Here is a 15,484-nt window from a genome sequence, read left to right as displayed (position 1 = left end):
TGGACAGATGGAAACGGTTGCCGCTCACGCTCCTGGGCCGGGCGGCGATGTACAAAATGATTACCCTGCCTAAGTTCCTATATGCACTCCAAAATGAATACTACCCACTCCCGACCAATACGATACAAAAGATACACGCAGATCTTCGCACCTTTTTATGGCTGGGAAAGCAACCGCGAATAGCCCTACAGACACTCCAGCGACATCAATATAGTGGGGGCATATCTCTACCTAATTTGGAGGCCTACTACTGGGCGGAACACCTGACCCCGATAAACGACTGGATACATGTCCCAGCGGACCACCCGACGTATGCCCTCGAACGACATACACTATCACACAGAAACATTCTATATTATCTGTATGGTGGTAGGATTAGGATGTCGCTACTACCTGCAACGATAATCACACTGAAAGCATGGCGGCAGGCGACCAAACGTACGGGATGGGAGGGAAAACTCACCAAACAAACGCCGCTGTGGCATTGCCAGTGGCTGATAGAACTTGGTAAGCTCAGGGGCTTCAAGCGGTGGGACGATATCGGTATATCACACATAGGTGACGTGATCCACAGGGGGGAATTGAAGTCATTCCAGACACTCAGAACTGAATTCGGGCTCCACCACTCACATCTGTTTAAATACACGCAATTGCGACATGCCTGGAGGGCACAAAACGTTTCACCTACGGACATACCTGAATATGCACCACTGGAGGGTAGACTCCTCCAGGAACATATCATGGGTAAAGCGGTCTCCCTCACCTACAAAACCCTAACTAATAATATGCTAGGTGACCTGGCGAGACTGAGGGGCGTGTGGGAGGCAGAGGTGGGTGAGATGGAAGATCTAGACTGGGAGATGGTCCTCATGCACCCCCGTGAAGTAGCGATCAAATCCAGGTTACGTCTCATTCAGTTAAACGTGCTGCACAGGACGTATTTTGATAGAGTGAGACTACTCAAAATGGGGAAAATAGTAGACTCCACATGCCTTAGATGCGGTCGTCAGCAGGGGGATTTCTACCATACTATATGGCAGTGCACTCATATACAAAACTACTGGACGCACATCTTTACTGAACTAAGGGAGGTTCTAGGGGTGGAACTTACACAGGAGCCTAAGCTGGCCCTACTGGGCATGACCACCGAAGTAGACCTGCCGCGACCTCTGCTCATTTTTCTGGTACTAGCGCTGGTGGTTGCCAAGCGGGACATGGCAAAATACTGGGGGGCCACAGCATCGCCGAGCATCGAGGAATGGAGACGAGGGCTGGACCTCTACATGGCGGCGGAGAGGGTAACTTATAAGGCAAGAGGGTGCCCCAAAAAATTCCGAAGAGTGTGGGCTAAGTGGAGACAGTACCATGGTCTGGAGGGGGGGCAGTGAGGGAGGGAACTGGAGGGACGGAGAGGAGTGCAACATGAAATGTGATGGACAAAGACCTGTGATCAATGTGACTACAAGATACGAGGTACCGCGGGACTGTGGGAACAGGTTGTGAACTAGCTTTGTTAAAGATTGTGGTTGCGGGGGGGGAGGGATGGGATGGAGTGGGAAGGGTTGTGCATAAAGGTGTCGATGTAAGCGGGGAATGACCCTCGACAGCAACCCAAGGTGTGATAAGTGGCACGGCAGAGGAGTGTCGCACTTGCGGCAGTTCAGTTGAACAGTTGAGGGGGGAGGGGGAGTTGAAGGTTAAAAAGGGACTAAGTGCAATCTAAAAAAGCAGATATTCAATATGAGCTGGTTTGTTATTAACGGCCACGCTGGTTTGCCTCCAGCACGCACCTTACGAACGCCGCCCAACCTCCGGGGTGTGGGCTGAGTGGCTGTGTGACATTGTGTTTTGTCTACGGTTTGACTCTCCCGCATCTGGGACAAATAAGACTTGCATACCATGCTGGCCTTTTTCTTTCTCTGCAATAAAAAATAATTTATAAAAAAAAAAAGATTACAAACAATATTCCAATAGGAATGCAGGACATACTCCCAATTCTCCAATCATTAATCGGCATGTAGGTACTACCCACTATACTCTAATCACAATTCCATCAACATGCTCAATGTACTGGCACATCTCTTCCCCAACGTGAGTAGCGTAACATTTGTTCTGTTTTGTTTTCTTTGCACAAAAAACATTCTCAACATGCATCTTGTTGTCAATATACACTGGTATGTCTCGATAAGATGCGTTTAGCCCACGCACTCATTTGCACAATAAGCCTACACACAACACATGCTAATTGTTAAAGTATAATTCCCAGTCCAGTACGTTCTCTGGTCAGATACTCACACGCAGTGCCTGGGCCTTTATATTAAATGTTACAAGTGCACCTGCAACAATTACGGGTTCATTACAATGTCGGGCACAAAGCCTCGTCTCGACAGTCAGAATCTCCTGGACTGCATCAGAGCCCTTCTGATCGACTCAGTCGGTTACATTACGACCGCCCGATTACGATGTTTGTGGTTGGAATGTACACCACACGGTCATTTCAAATCTGTTCCGAGTGACTCGCAGAGTATTTGTGTCAGTCGGAACAGCATCGTAGACCCCTATAGACAGCGTTTCCGCAGTCAGGATTATGATGTTAATTTCCGATAGCCTTTCTGCATCGGCCTGTCTGACACACAAAGGCTGTCAGAAAGTGACTTTGGGGGCCCGTGGCAGATGAAGGATGCCCTGCTGCCCTGCTGCTTGAGGCCTGCCCTGCATGCTGAGAAGGAAAGCTGGACCTGCAACCTTCATTTCAGGCTGAAGTGAATCCAGGATTCATCTGACTGACCTCCTGTTCTGAGTTACAGGGACACAACAAGCTCCATAGCCTCTCTGCAACTGTCCAACTGACCTGTTGCAACTAGATCTTCCGGGACCTTCCAGAGCCCTGCTGGTCTCAGCTAGAGCGAGTGCCTAATCCCCAAGAGGTGCTTAGCTGGTCCCGGAGTCTTGGTGTGGTACCAGTGAGCTTTTCCTGTGAGAAAAGAAGAATTCCAGAAGGTATGGGTACTTAGCCACTGTGATCGGCCCCTTCACCTACCGCCAACGCAAAGCTCTGGCAAACCTGACTTTTCATGCTACAGCGACTACCAGCGATGACCGGTAATGTGAGATTTGCACTATAGGCTACAGCATTGACAGTCCACTGTATTTAGACAAATATCGAGTCAGTAATATCGACTGACACAAATATTGAGTGGAAATATTGTGACACAGAATATCATGGACAAGATTAGTCATTTTTTGCCCTATACCCCTGTTCTAGTCACTGTTAAAGATGATCGTATTTAAGATAAGTAATATCAATGTTAAAAATATTGTTGTTAATAATATTGATTTTTTAAAATACTTTTTGTGTATTTTAATATAGATGTTATTGTATATGTTTTAAAATGTTTAAAATTTAATTATGTTAGTAGTTTTATGTGCAGTTGTGGGTTTTGTAAGGGGATAGGGTGGGAAGTAAATTAATTATAATTAATTTATAATTCATTTTTAATTATTAATAAATATTTAAATTATAATTATTTAAGTAAATAGTTGATTGTTTTAAAGTTTGAGGTGTGAGTTCTGTGTTTTGCAGAGGTATTGGTTGGGAAATTAATTAATTATAATGTTTTATTATTTAATTTGTAAATATTTAATTGGTAATTATTCATGTTAATTGTATAAATAATGTTTTAATTAGACGTTTGCATGCTGGTGGTGTTTTTTATTGGTATAGGCTGGCAAGTAAATAATTATATGAATAAAAATAATATTTATTACTCTGAATAATTATTTTATTGATAAATAATTTTGTAAAATGTGTAATATATATTTTTGTTAGTGGGTGTTTTCTGGTTTTTGTATGGGTAAGGGATATGTAGAAAATGATAATAATTATTATATATTAAGTTTTTTTTTAAATGATAATTAATTATATAATATGTAACTAACATTCTGTTTAGGTTAAGTGTGAGTTGTGTTTGTAGGGATAAAGGGTGGGAAGTTATTTATATGTTAATCATTTATTATTAGTTAATTAGTAATATTAATTTTTAAATTGATTCCTAATTATGTAAATTAGTTAATTAATTTCTTTAATTTATATATTGGGAGAGGGTCATTTGTTTTGTATGGATAAAAGGCAGAAAGGTAATTAAATGTAATTGTTTCATTAGTAGTTAATTAGCATTATTATTTGAATAGATAATTATATCAAATGTGTAAATATACATTTTACATGTGTGGTTCGTAGCTTGTAGAGGTATTGGGGAAGAAAGTTATGTCAGTAATAACAAAATAAAAAAGAGTAACTTTTTTTTATAATTTATTATTGTGTGTTAATTATGTGTTGATTTTTTATCGTAAATAATATTGTATTCATTGGTTCTTATTATTTTGATGATTTCTTTTGGAATTTTGATAAAAATGATATTTATATTAACCTCTTGGCCGCGGCGATAATTCCGCCACGCGCTGGGGGTAGGGGGGTCCGCCGCCATGCTCATGGTTTCGTCACGGCCCGCCCGCTCAATAGAACGCCCGTGCAGGCGCGGAATTCCTGCAGCGTGGGCGGGGCGGCGGCGCCGTGATGGAACCACTCCGTCACCAGCACAGCGCGTCCGTGGCTCGTGGCGGAGTGGTTCCGTCACGAGCACTCAAGGGGTTAATGCATAATATGACTGGAGTGGGGAATACTACATTCCCCCCACCCCCCTCAATCAAACACTTCCCTACTTTTGCACTGACTGGAGTGGAAGTAGTTAATTTTATCCCTTTTCAACTCAACATCTCCCCTTCTGTTACCTGACTGGAGTGAGAATAGTACATTTTTCCCCTCTGCAATCCAACTTTTTCTCTACTGTATCACTGATTGGAGAGGAAATAGAAAATCTGACCCCTCTGAAATCAAACACATTCCCTACTGTTGCACAGACTGGGGTGGGAATAGTAACTAATACCACTCTGCAATCCAACACATTCCCTACTGTTGCACTGAATGGAGTGGAAATAATAAATGTTTCCCATCCGTAATCCAACACTTTCCCTACTGATGCACTGACTGGAGAGGGAAAAGTACATTTTAACCCTCAGCAATCTAGCACTTTACCTACTTTGCATTGAATATAGTGGGATGTGTAAATTTTACACCTCCTCAGTTTGAAACATTGTCTACTATATATAAGGTACTGTAGGTATATTATATGTATTCATTTTAAAATGTTGTAGTTTATGTTATATTGCTTAAACCTATATTAATATGTTTTGAATATTTAGATTATAATATTTATAATTACTAATGCTTTTAATATGTTTTTTAAATTGTTTGAGTTTTTCATTTGTAATTAAAATGGTTTGCTTTTTAAATATTTTGTGTTATATGATATATTTATTTATATTTATGTTTTTACATTTATGAATGTATTAAAAAATATAAATAAAAAAGTTGTTATATTTTTATATTAGATATATGTACATAAACGAGGCAAGATGGCCGCTGACAGCCCGTAAGGAGAAGTCGCACTCCCTTCTCTCCCACGAGGAACTGGCGTTTTTTCTCTTTACAACGCACACTGTGTTAAAAAGACATGTGCTTGTGTAGGGAGACAGAGTAACGAAATTATTGAATTGAATAATGTAAGAATGGAGGAGAAATACCTGAGAGCCGAGATGTCATCGTGACACGAGAACTATGCTCTGGAGCTTTGAACCGCATCTATTCTTCCAAAACGCTGTGGGCTCTACATCAGCTACTGCTTGGGTCTCCGCTACAGCTAAAAAAGACTGAGTCGCGTCTCGCAGCTGCTCGGGTTAATCGCTGACAGGGGCAGAATCTGCTGGTGCAAGCTAAGCAGGCCGAGGTGTGTGATGGCCCCGAAAGCTCAGAAAGTCACAAAAGAGATTAAAAACCAGAGAGAAGAAATGGAAAAAGCGGCATTAAGTGACACAGGGGCTCCAGCAGCTAATTTGCGAGCGAAAATAAACTCCCGGAGGTTGGAGGAGAGAACGGCCTTGAAGGACGCACTGCGGGATACTGAAGCTGCTAAAGCTACGGGCAGTATTGCTAAGACGAAAGAAAAGGAGAAGAAAGATAAACAAAAGGAAAAAGGAGCAACTGCCAGGAAAATCCATACGATTGCAAAGAATGGTGAGCAGACAGCTTTGAGGCAGCCTACCTTGCTGGAGGCATTTTCTCCTGTGAACGCAGTGAAGGCTAGCGTGAATGTGAGCTCTCTCCCCCCTTCTGCCGCCCCCTTGACACCGGAACCAGCTGATCCACGAGGTGCTGCAGTACGGGCTTCAGAAGCACAGGGGAATGAATCGGGCAGGGAGCAACGGAGTGAGCAGGCTCTCACGGAGAACACAGAGGAAGCGCCGGGGGACACCGTGGAAAGTTTGGCGGCTGCCGAGGCAAGTACTGAGGCAAGTAGTGCGCGGTCGCTGCCACTAAAGGGAAATCATCAGGTTGATCTTCTTGACATCATTGAACCCCCCCACCTCCAGCTTTCACTTCAGGCAACGCAAGGGCAGCCTACTTGTAGCAGAACACAGCATCTAGAAAGAGGGAACATGAGGAACATGGAAAACATGGAGAAGGCTGTATCAAGTAAGCCATTAACTGATGTGGGGGCTGACCAGACAGCTACAGATGGAGTCTGGGGGCAGAAATGCCAATCCAGGAAAATATTGGGGACCCAGTTAATACCCTGCATTTAGAGGAGCAAGCTGTTGGGGGAGAGGAGGTGGATTTGATTAAGGACTCCCAGATCAATGGGACTGTGCCAGACTTTAGCACACAAATCGGAGATACTGCCTTGCCTCCTGGGTCGCCCAGTGATGACTGCTTCTACTCCTTGAACGAGGGCGAGGGGGAAGAGGAGGCGTCCGACACGGGTTCTGAGACAAACTCAGGAACAGGCTTAATATCTACAGATGTCGAAAGTGAACTGGCATCTTCCAGACGGGACTCGGATACTTCAGAGGTTGAAGGGGACACAGTCCAAAAACCCTCCCCCCGTCGCAAGTCAAAGGTTCTAGTACGTAGGAGTAGATCAAAAGTGGCCATAAGTCCCCCGCAGGCGGAAGTGGTAAAGAGATTAGACTGGGACTACTCTGCTACCTCTCAGCTATACCAGGAAGGGAGGGGGTCTATGCCACCCCAAGAGCGCGCACACGGTGAAGGTCAATCTCAAAGCCAGACCTCGGGGTTTGACTTGCTATTTTCTACCTTAAAACAGATGCAGGGGGAGGCTAGGTCGGAGAGTCATAGAGCAAGGCAGGAGAGCAAGAAGATACAGGGATCCCTGCGGAAGATGAATAAGTTGTATTCAGACTTGTTGGGCAGAGTCACAGAGGTGGAAGAAAGAACAGGGAATCTGGAGGATGAGGTTGGCAAATGGCAAGAGTTTAAGCAGGATCAGGAGAAAACCACATCAGATGTACTATGGAAACTCGAGGATTTCGAGAACAGACAACGAAGGAACAATATAAGACTCCTTGGTGTGGCAGAGGGGAAGGAAGGGCAGGGTGTGAGGGCCTATGTAATTGAATTACTGAGAGGGGCACTACCCGACATAACAGGGTGGAATTGGGAAGTTGAAGTCCAGCGGGCACACAGATTTCCGTTTGCACAGACCAAGGGCAACACCTCAGGCAAACCAAGAGCAATACTGATCTATGTAGGTAATTATCTTCTGAGAGAGGAAATTATGGCAAAAGCAAAACCACAGGCCAAATGTCACTATAAGGGTGTAGAATTCTTCGCAAGGCCTGATTTCTGCCACACCACAGTGGAAAGGAGATGGCGGATGATGGAGTTGATAGCTCCATTTCGTAATCTAGGGTGTGAGGCATACTTAATGTTCCCCAGCCGACTTAAAATTCTCAGGAATGGGCAGTTTAAGATATTTTATTCCGAGATTAAGGCTCGAGAATATCTTGTATGGTTAAAAGAAAATGGAGTACGGCCTGACACGATGGCTTTAGTGGCTCAAGGTACTCGAAAGTCTCAGCACTAGATTTAAGATAGGGTTAGATGTTGATCTAAGTAAAGTTGATAAGGAAACATGGTGTGCCAGTAATATCATGTGGGAGGGAGAGGGGGGCGAGTAATCTGGGTGGCACAGCTGTCACGCACAGGTCTCATGGACCTACTTGCCTGTAGGGGGGAGGGGAAGTCAGGGAGGGCTTTCAGGGAAGGGGGAGGGGATCAGGGGTGGGCACAGGGCACAGCACAGGGGCACAACACACAAAATCAAAAAGAAAAAAGGGGGAATTGGATGTTTGCACTAAGCAACCTCAGAATGAATCTCTTATGAATGAAACTTGCAGGTGTAAGTGGTTAGGACAGCCCCGGACGTTTTTTAATGGGTACCCGGATAATATCTTGGAATGTATGCGGGCTAAATGACAGGCAGAAAAGACAAAAGGTCTCCATCTTATTAAAAAAAATGAGGGTGGAGTTTCTACTGTTACAGGAAACGCACATTATGACAACTGAAATATATTTGCTAGAGCAGCTAGGGTTTTCAGTTTTAGCCTTTTCAAAGCAGGGCTCGAGAAATAGGGGGGTGGCCATATTATCAAGACGTAGGGATATCCAGATAAGGAAAAAAATGGAAGATATATGGGGGAGGTGGGCTTTGGTAGAATGTTTGGTTGGGGGAGAATGGATAACTTTGGGATCAGTGTATGGATCTACGGGGGATGACCCAGAGATTTTTGAGTTCCTAGATGTTGAGCTGGCTACATGGGCCCCTCGGGAATAGGGCTTGCAGGGGATTTCAACATTGACGGAGCGGGCGGGTTGGGATTGGGGTCAGGAGCTCATTCTTTTTATCAAGGGAGGAATAGGAGGGTCTTTCGAGCACTGGATAATCTAGTAAGGAATAATGCCCCAATAGATGTTTGGGATAGATTTAAGCCAGGAGAAAAGGGATATACATATTTCTCTGCACCCCACAGGGTGAGTGTAAGACTAGATTACTTTTTGATTACTAACGCGTCCCTGCCTGCAGCTCAAATAGAGAGGCTACCACGGTTGCTATCGGACCACAATCCCCTAGTCTTAAATTTGGTTTTATCACCCACCAATGGCGAGAGGAGAGCATGGACTTTCGAGAGAGGACTCATGGAGGATTAGAAATATATACAACACATGACCCAGTGGATTGAGGGATTCTTGGAGATTAATAGGGGTACCGCAGCAGTAGGGATTGTATGGGACAGCTTTAAGGCAGGGGTACGGGGGGAAACTTTGAGTTATAGCGCAAACAGACGGAAGACAGAACATCAGAGAAATTTGGCATTACAAAGGGAGATGATCCTGGCTGAGGGTGAGCTAAGTGATGCCGCAGCGGCAGGTAGATCAGTGGAGTCGGCATTTATTAGATTAGCTAAGCTAAGAATGGAAATAGAAGAGGACAATTAGAGCGGCTAAAATCTACATAGCAAATAGAGAAAAGTGTCATGAGGTTAGCGAAACGGTGGGCCGTACCCTAGCGGTTCGGGCAAGACAAAAGGCTGCAGCAGGAGAAGTAAGGGAGATCAAGGATAGGGCAGGGAATTTAATCACGGATGTACAAGGGATTAGGGAAGTGTTTAGACAATTCTATATAGAGCTATATGATGAACAGCAAGCGAAGGACTCTGGGGAAATGGCAGTCTACTTGAATAATATACCTGTGGTGGGCTTGGAAGAGCAAGAACGGCAGAGGCTGGATACCCCCCTAGACTCAGAGGAGATAAAAGCGGCAATGATGAGTCTCCCATCTGGGAAGGCAGCGGGGCCGGACCAGATACCAAGGTTACAAGGTTACAAGGTTTTCTGGAGAGTTTTGGGCAAGGATTTGATAAATGTAGTAAGAAAAGCACAGCTGAGGGAGTCTGTCCCAAGTTCCTGGGCCGGGGCGGAAATTGTCATTATCTTAAAGAAGGGGAAGCCATCTAATGAACCGGGCTCCTATAGGCCCATAACCCTCATGAATGCCGACACAAAGATATATTCAAAGGCCTTTGCAATAAGATTTGCAAGTGTTATAGGAGCCTTAGTTAGCGGTAACCAGCATGGCTTCATTCCAGGGCGTGGAACTACTCACCACACCCGAAAGCTTATTACTTTATTTGACACCATGGAAGTTACAGTGGACCCGATGGCGGCAATGTTCTTAGACGTCGAGAAAGCGTTCGATCGGGTCTCCTGGGATTATCTATGGTGTGTTTTAATTAGGGCAGGGTTTGGCGAGGGCTTTGTTAATGCAATAAGAGCACTATATAGGGACCCGGTTGCATCTGTTAGGGTAAATGCAGGCTTAACTTCACCAGTCCAGGTTAAAAGGGGAACAAGGCAGGGGTGCCCATGCTCCCCTTTGCTTTTCGCAATGTATTTGGATCCATTTATCCGAAGGATGGCAATGAATGAAAGCATACCTCCGTTAAGAACATATAGGGGGGAGTGCAAGATACTTGCATATGCTGATGATGTGGCGGTCCTAACATCAAACCCCACGGAGGCTATCGTACAGGTTGAATTGGAGGCAAAAAGATTTGGCAAAGTGTCAGGTTACTCCCTAAATACCTCCAAACCGCAAATAATTAAGAATAAGTATATGGTGTGTCAGGATCATCGGGTGGTCCGGGAAGGTACATACCTAGGGATTATAGTTACATCGGAGCTAGATAAGATAGTAGAATTGAACATCACCCCTATTATAATCAAAGTAAGAAAAGATCTAGATAGGCTCCTCCATAATCTGCACTTATCACTACTTGGGCGAACAAATATAATAAAGATGTTGGTTTTACCAACATTTTTGTATATATTTAGGGCAATCCCATTGTTATTTAAAAATATCTGGTTTAAGAGCATAGAGGGTATGATCAATAGATTTATATGGTCCAAAGGGAAAACTAGGAGGGCAATGCGATATATGGCGCTACCAAGAGAACGAGGGGGCTGGGCATTACCAGATCTGAAACTTTATTATTGGGCAGCTGCTCTGCAGTATATGGTTGGTCTGATAGGTGGGGCGGAGGCAGAAGGGGAGGATGATCTAGGAACTGTAGCAATTTATGCCCTGCTGATGGGAGGAGAGGCGGAAAATGTGATGTTGAGACAATTTGACTCAAGCTACTTTAAGAGGACGCGTTTTAAGACTATAATGGCTGCGCATAGTGTCTGGAAGGCTTTTAGCAAGAAATATGGCTTAGGCAGATATAATAGATGATTGATAATCCAGCATTCCCTCAAGATATTTTTTCAGATGCAATATTTAAAGAATGGGCTAGAAAAGGAATTACAAAGATTGGGGATGTTATGGGGACACAGGGTATTTTACAGTTTTCTGAGATCCAGCTAAAGTATGGGGTGGATACAAGGCAGTTCTTTAAGTATCTGCAAGTAAGAAGTTTTTTGGCCAATAAAATAGGGGGGTCTATGGGGTTTGCAAAAAATGCTGTAATGGAGGTGGCACAGGGTTGAATAAGCTGTACTATTAAGCGATTTTACTATGAGTTAATTGAAACTAAGCAGGATGACTTGGAGAAATGGGCGGATAGCTGGGCAAGCAAGTTGGAGGTAGAAAGGGATTGCTTTAAGGCCTCATTAGAAATGGGCATGAATGTTTTGTGTTCTGCAGCCCTTCAGGCGCAGCATTACAAAACACTGTATCGGCTATACTACACCCCAGCGAAGATAGCGCAATGGGGGGGAGTATCGGGGATTAACTGCCCTAGATGTGGAAGTTTGCAGGCGGATATTATCCATATGTTTTCAACATGTCCACATCTTTGTACGATCTTGAATGGGATTGAGACATTTATGCAGAGGGCACTAGCCATACCACTTAACTTAACGCCTTCAATAATTATGCTGGGCGTGAATCCGGACGGTACCCTGAGTGAAGATGGGTACTTTGTCTTCGTGGCTATGGCAATACTAAGATTGTGTATAGCTACGGTGTGGCTCAACCCAGTGCCACCGACGTATCAGCAGTGGTTAGCCAGGATACTTACAATATATAGTCTGGAAAAAGCAATTAATGCTAGAAAAGGAAGGAGGGGGAGGAGGCTTGGATTAAACATTTGGGAGCCAATAACCAGGTGGAAGGATGAGGATGATGATAATGTTATTTAGTTCTCTACCCTTTTTCTCCCTTTTATCTTTTCTTTACTCTCTTTTTTTTTCTCTCCTCGCCCCCTTCTCTCTGTATGAGTTGAGGAGAAGGTAGTAGTGTTTGAACTATAATAAGCGAAGCAGAATATATATCGAGATCTGCCATGCATTGTTTAATTTGTTTTTTTCTGAATGTCAATGTCACTGTATTTGTTTTTTTTCTCGGGTGATGTATGAATAAGTAATTTCTTTTTGTTATTGCTGTGCCCTTTACCCTAAAAAAATGGGGAAAAAATCTCAATAAAAAAAATAAAAAAAAATAAAAAAGATATATGTACATAAAAATGTGATTATTAATATATATGTTTTTGAATGTTTTTCAAATGAAAATTATATTTTTCAAAACAATTATCAAATATATTTTCCTTTCATTATGATAGTATTGATATTTAATATAATTAATGTTTATTATTTAAATTTAGATATATGAAAACGTTTATATTTTAAATAACAATGGGGCTCATTACGATGTCGGTCGGAAAGCAAACTGACTGACTCCTTGTTGGAATCAATTCTGACCTACTCATGTTCAGCATATCCGAACGACTGATTACGATGCTTCCAAACACCATTCGGAAAGTCTCCCATTGACTTCAATGGGAGACTATGTTCAAACCGACAAAACAGGATCCCATTGAAAAAAGGGGTAGTTGAAGAAAACCTTGCACCCAATGGTGAGCACCCTATGGTGACTGCCACACAGCGCATGGTTTTACAGGGGGGGTCCCTTGGGTACAACCACGGCCCCAAACCGGAGGCTTTAGGATGAAGGGGGGCCTGCTAGAGGACCCCAAAGTCAGTTTCCGACAGCCTTTTAGTTGAGGACACCAGAGTTGAAAGGCTGTCCGAATCCAACATCGTAATACGTCAGTCGGAAACACAGCCCGTAGAGCTGTACCATTTGGATTTGACGGACTCAAAGTTTCCAAATGCAGGTCGGAACCGATTCGGACTGACTGAACTGTTTGCTTTCTGAACGAGAACATCGTAATCGGTCGGTCGGAAAAGTATCCAATTCAGTCAGAAACATGAGTTCCAACACAGGTTAGGAAAATCCGACTGCCGCTCGGAGCCTTTCTGACCGACATTGTAATGAGGCCCGTGTCAGAAACATAGGTTCCGACATGGTTTAGGAGAATCTGGCTGCTGTTCGGAGGCTTTTCAACCGATATCATAATCAGCCCCTATATTGGTGAAAACTAAATCTTTTTTTCAATATTTATGTCATTTTAATTATAAGTATGGGGAGTCGATATTTTAAAATTTGATATTTTTAACTCAATATTTTTGTATGTAGATTTTTTTGTTATCGATATTTTGTCAGTGACACACAGTCCATGGTGATCGGCAACACCAATCTCTAGCAATGACTGTCCGCAATGCCCCACAGGATCTTCACACTACGGTGTCGATTCCGATTCGGGGAAAAAACCCGTCCGTCGATTCGTATTCGGAACCGTTTCCGTACGATTCGTAAAAAAAGGTCCGAATTGCGTAGTACGATCCGTTTTCATAGCTTCCGTACGAATGTGTACGAACCGTACGAAAAACAAGCTATAAACCGTACGACACGGACTCGCTAGTGAAACGATTTGTAAACATGCCGTATGACTCGCCAAGTACGATCCAGACCGGAGACCGTGAACGCCATTCGTACGGGAAAACGCTGTCGTCTATGAAGTGAGATTCGTACGGTAAAACATCGCGGATAAGCGACCCGCACAATCAAATAAAAAGCGAACTCCCCCACAACGAAGCGCACGCGTACACCGCGAGAACGTCGCCTATGAGAGAGCCACACAATAAAGTACGAAAATAACCCCCATCAACGAAGCGCATGCGTATCCCGTAAATACGTCGCGTATGAGAGAGCCACACAATAAAGTATGAAACGAACCCCCCAACGACTAAGCACACGCGTACCCCGTAAATACATCGCGTATGAGAGAGCCGCACAATAAAGTACGAAACGAACCCACCCTCAACGAACCCCATGTGAACCACCGAAATACGTCGCGTGTGAGATAGCCACACAATCAAGTTAGAAAAAGAACCCACCCTAAACGAACCCCATGCGTACCCACGAAATACATCATGTAGGAGTGAGCTACACACTACAGTACGCAACAAATCGACCCCCCCAAAAAAAACTCACGCGTAGCCCTAAAACAGCACAAGGAGTGTGCAAACGATTCGCACAACACCAAAAAACATAACTCCTGGCTACAAAGCATAGCTAAACAATGTCCTGGCAACAACCAAACTGACAAACAGACAGCCAAACTCAGACCCACGCCTCATAACACATCCATAACAAATTCAAACTAAGCCACACCTACAAATGGACCAATAAAAAGGGCCCACACACAAACCAGCATTCTTTGCAACATACACATTTACCTAGAGACTGACAACACAACAACAACTGCATGCATCCACCTTCAAACATACCAACAATCACATTCAGACCCACACACCCTCTTCACATTCAGACCCACACCCCCCATCCATACACACCCTCACCCCCCTATACACATTCACCCCACCACATGTCAGGACCAGAGAATCCAAAGTTCACAAACCAGGAGATGGAGATCCTTGTAGATGAGGTCATCAGAGTCGAGCCACAGCTGTTTGGCGCATTGGTCAGACAGACCAGCATAGCTGAGAAAACACTACTGAGGGAGAGGATCGTCAATAAGGTCAATGCTGTTGCACCCATCAGGCGCACCAGGACGGTTTGCCAGGCCAGGTGGTACGATCTGAGGAGGGTGGTCAAGGGAAAGATGGACGAGGACTACGCCCAGAGCCAGCAGATTGGCGGTGGTGGTCCCCACAGACCAGTACAGTACCAGCCCTGGGAGGAGAAGGTCATGGCCCTGCTACCACTGGTGGGAGTACATGGAATTGAAGAAGTAGTGGAGCCTGGTGAGTACACAAGCAAATCATGTGACATGTGTGGACTCCCTGCATAGGCCACACATATGAAGGGGGTGTGGATATGACTCCCATCAGTGCCCAGACATATGAGGGGGGTGTGGATATGACTCCCAGCAGTGCCCAGACATAGGAGGGGGGTGTGGATATGACTCCCAGCAGTGCCCAGGCATAGGAGGGGTGTGTGCAGAGGACTCCCAGCAGTGCCCAGTCATGACAGGGGTGGGTGCTCAGGACACCCAGCAGTGCCCAGACATGACAGGGGTGTGTGGATATGACTCCCAGCAGTGCCCAGACATAGGAGGGGGGTGTGGATATGACTCCCAGCAGTGCCCAGACATTCGATGGGTGTGTGGATATGACTCCAAGCAGTGCCCAGACATGACAGGG

The sequence above is a fragment of the Lissotriton helveticus genome, chromosome 6 (assembly GCF_964261635.1).
Source record: "Lissotriton helveticus chromosome 6, aLisHel1.1, whole genome shotgun sequence".
Classification (NCBI taxonomy): Eukaryota; Metazoa; Chordata; class Amphibia; order Caudata; family Salamandridae; genus Lissotriton; species Lissotriton helveticus.
The sequence above is the reverse complement of the archived record's forward strand: the minus strand, read 5'-3'. Positions refer to the sequence as shown.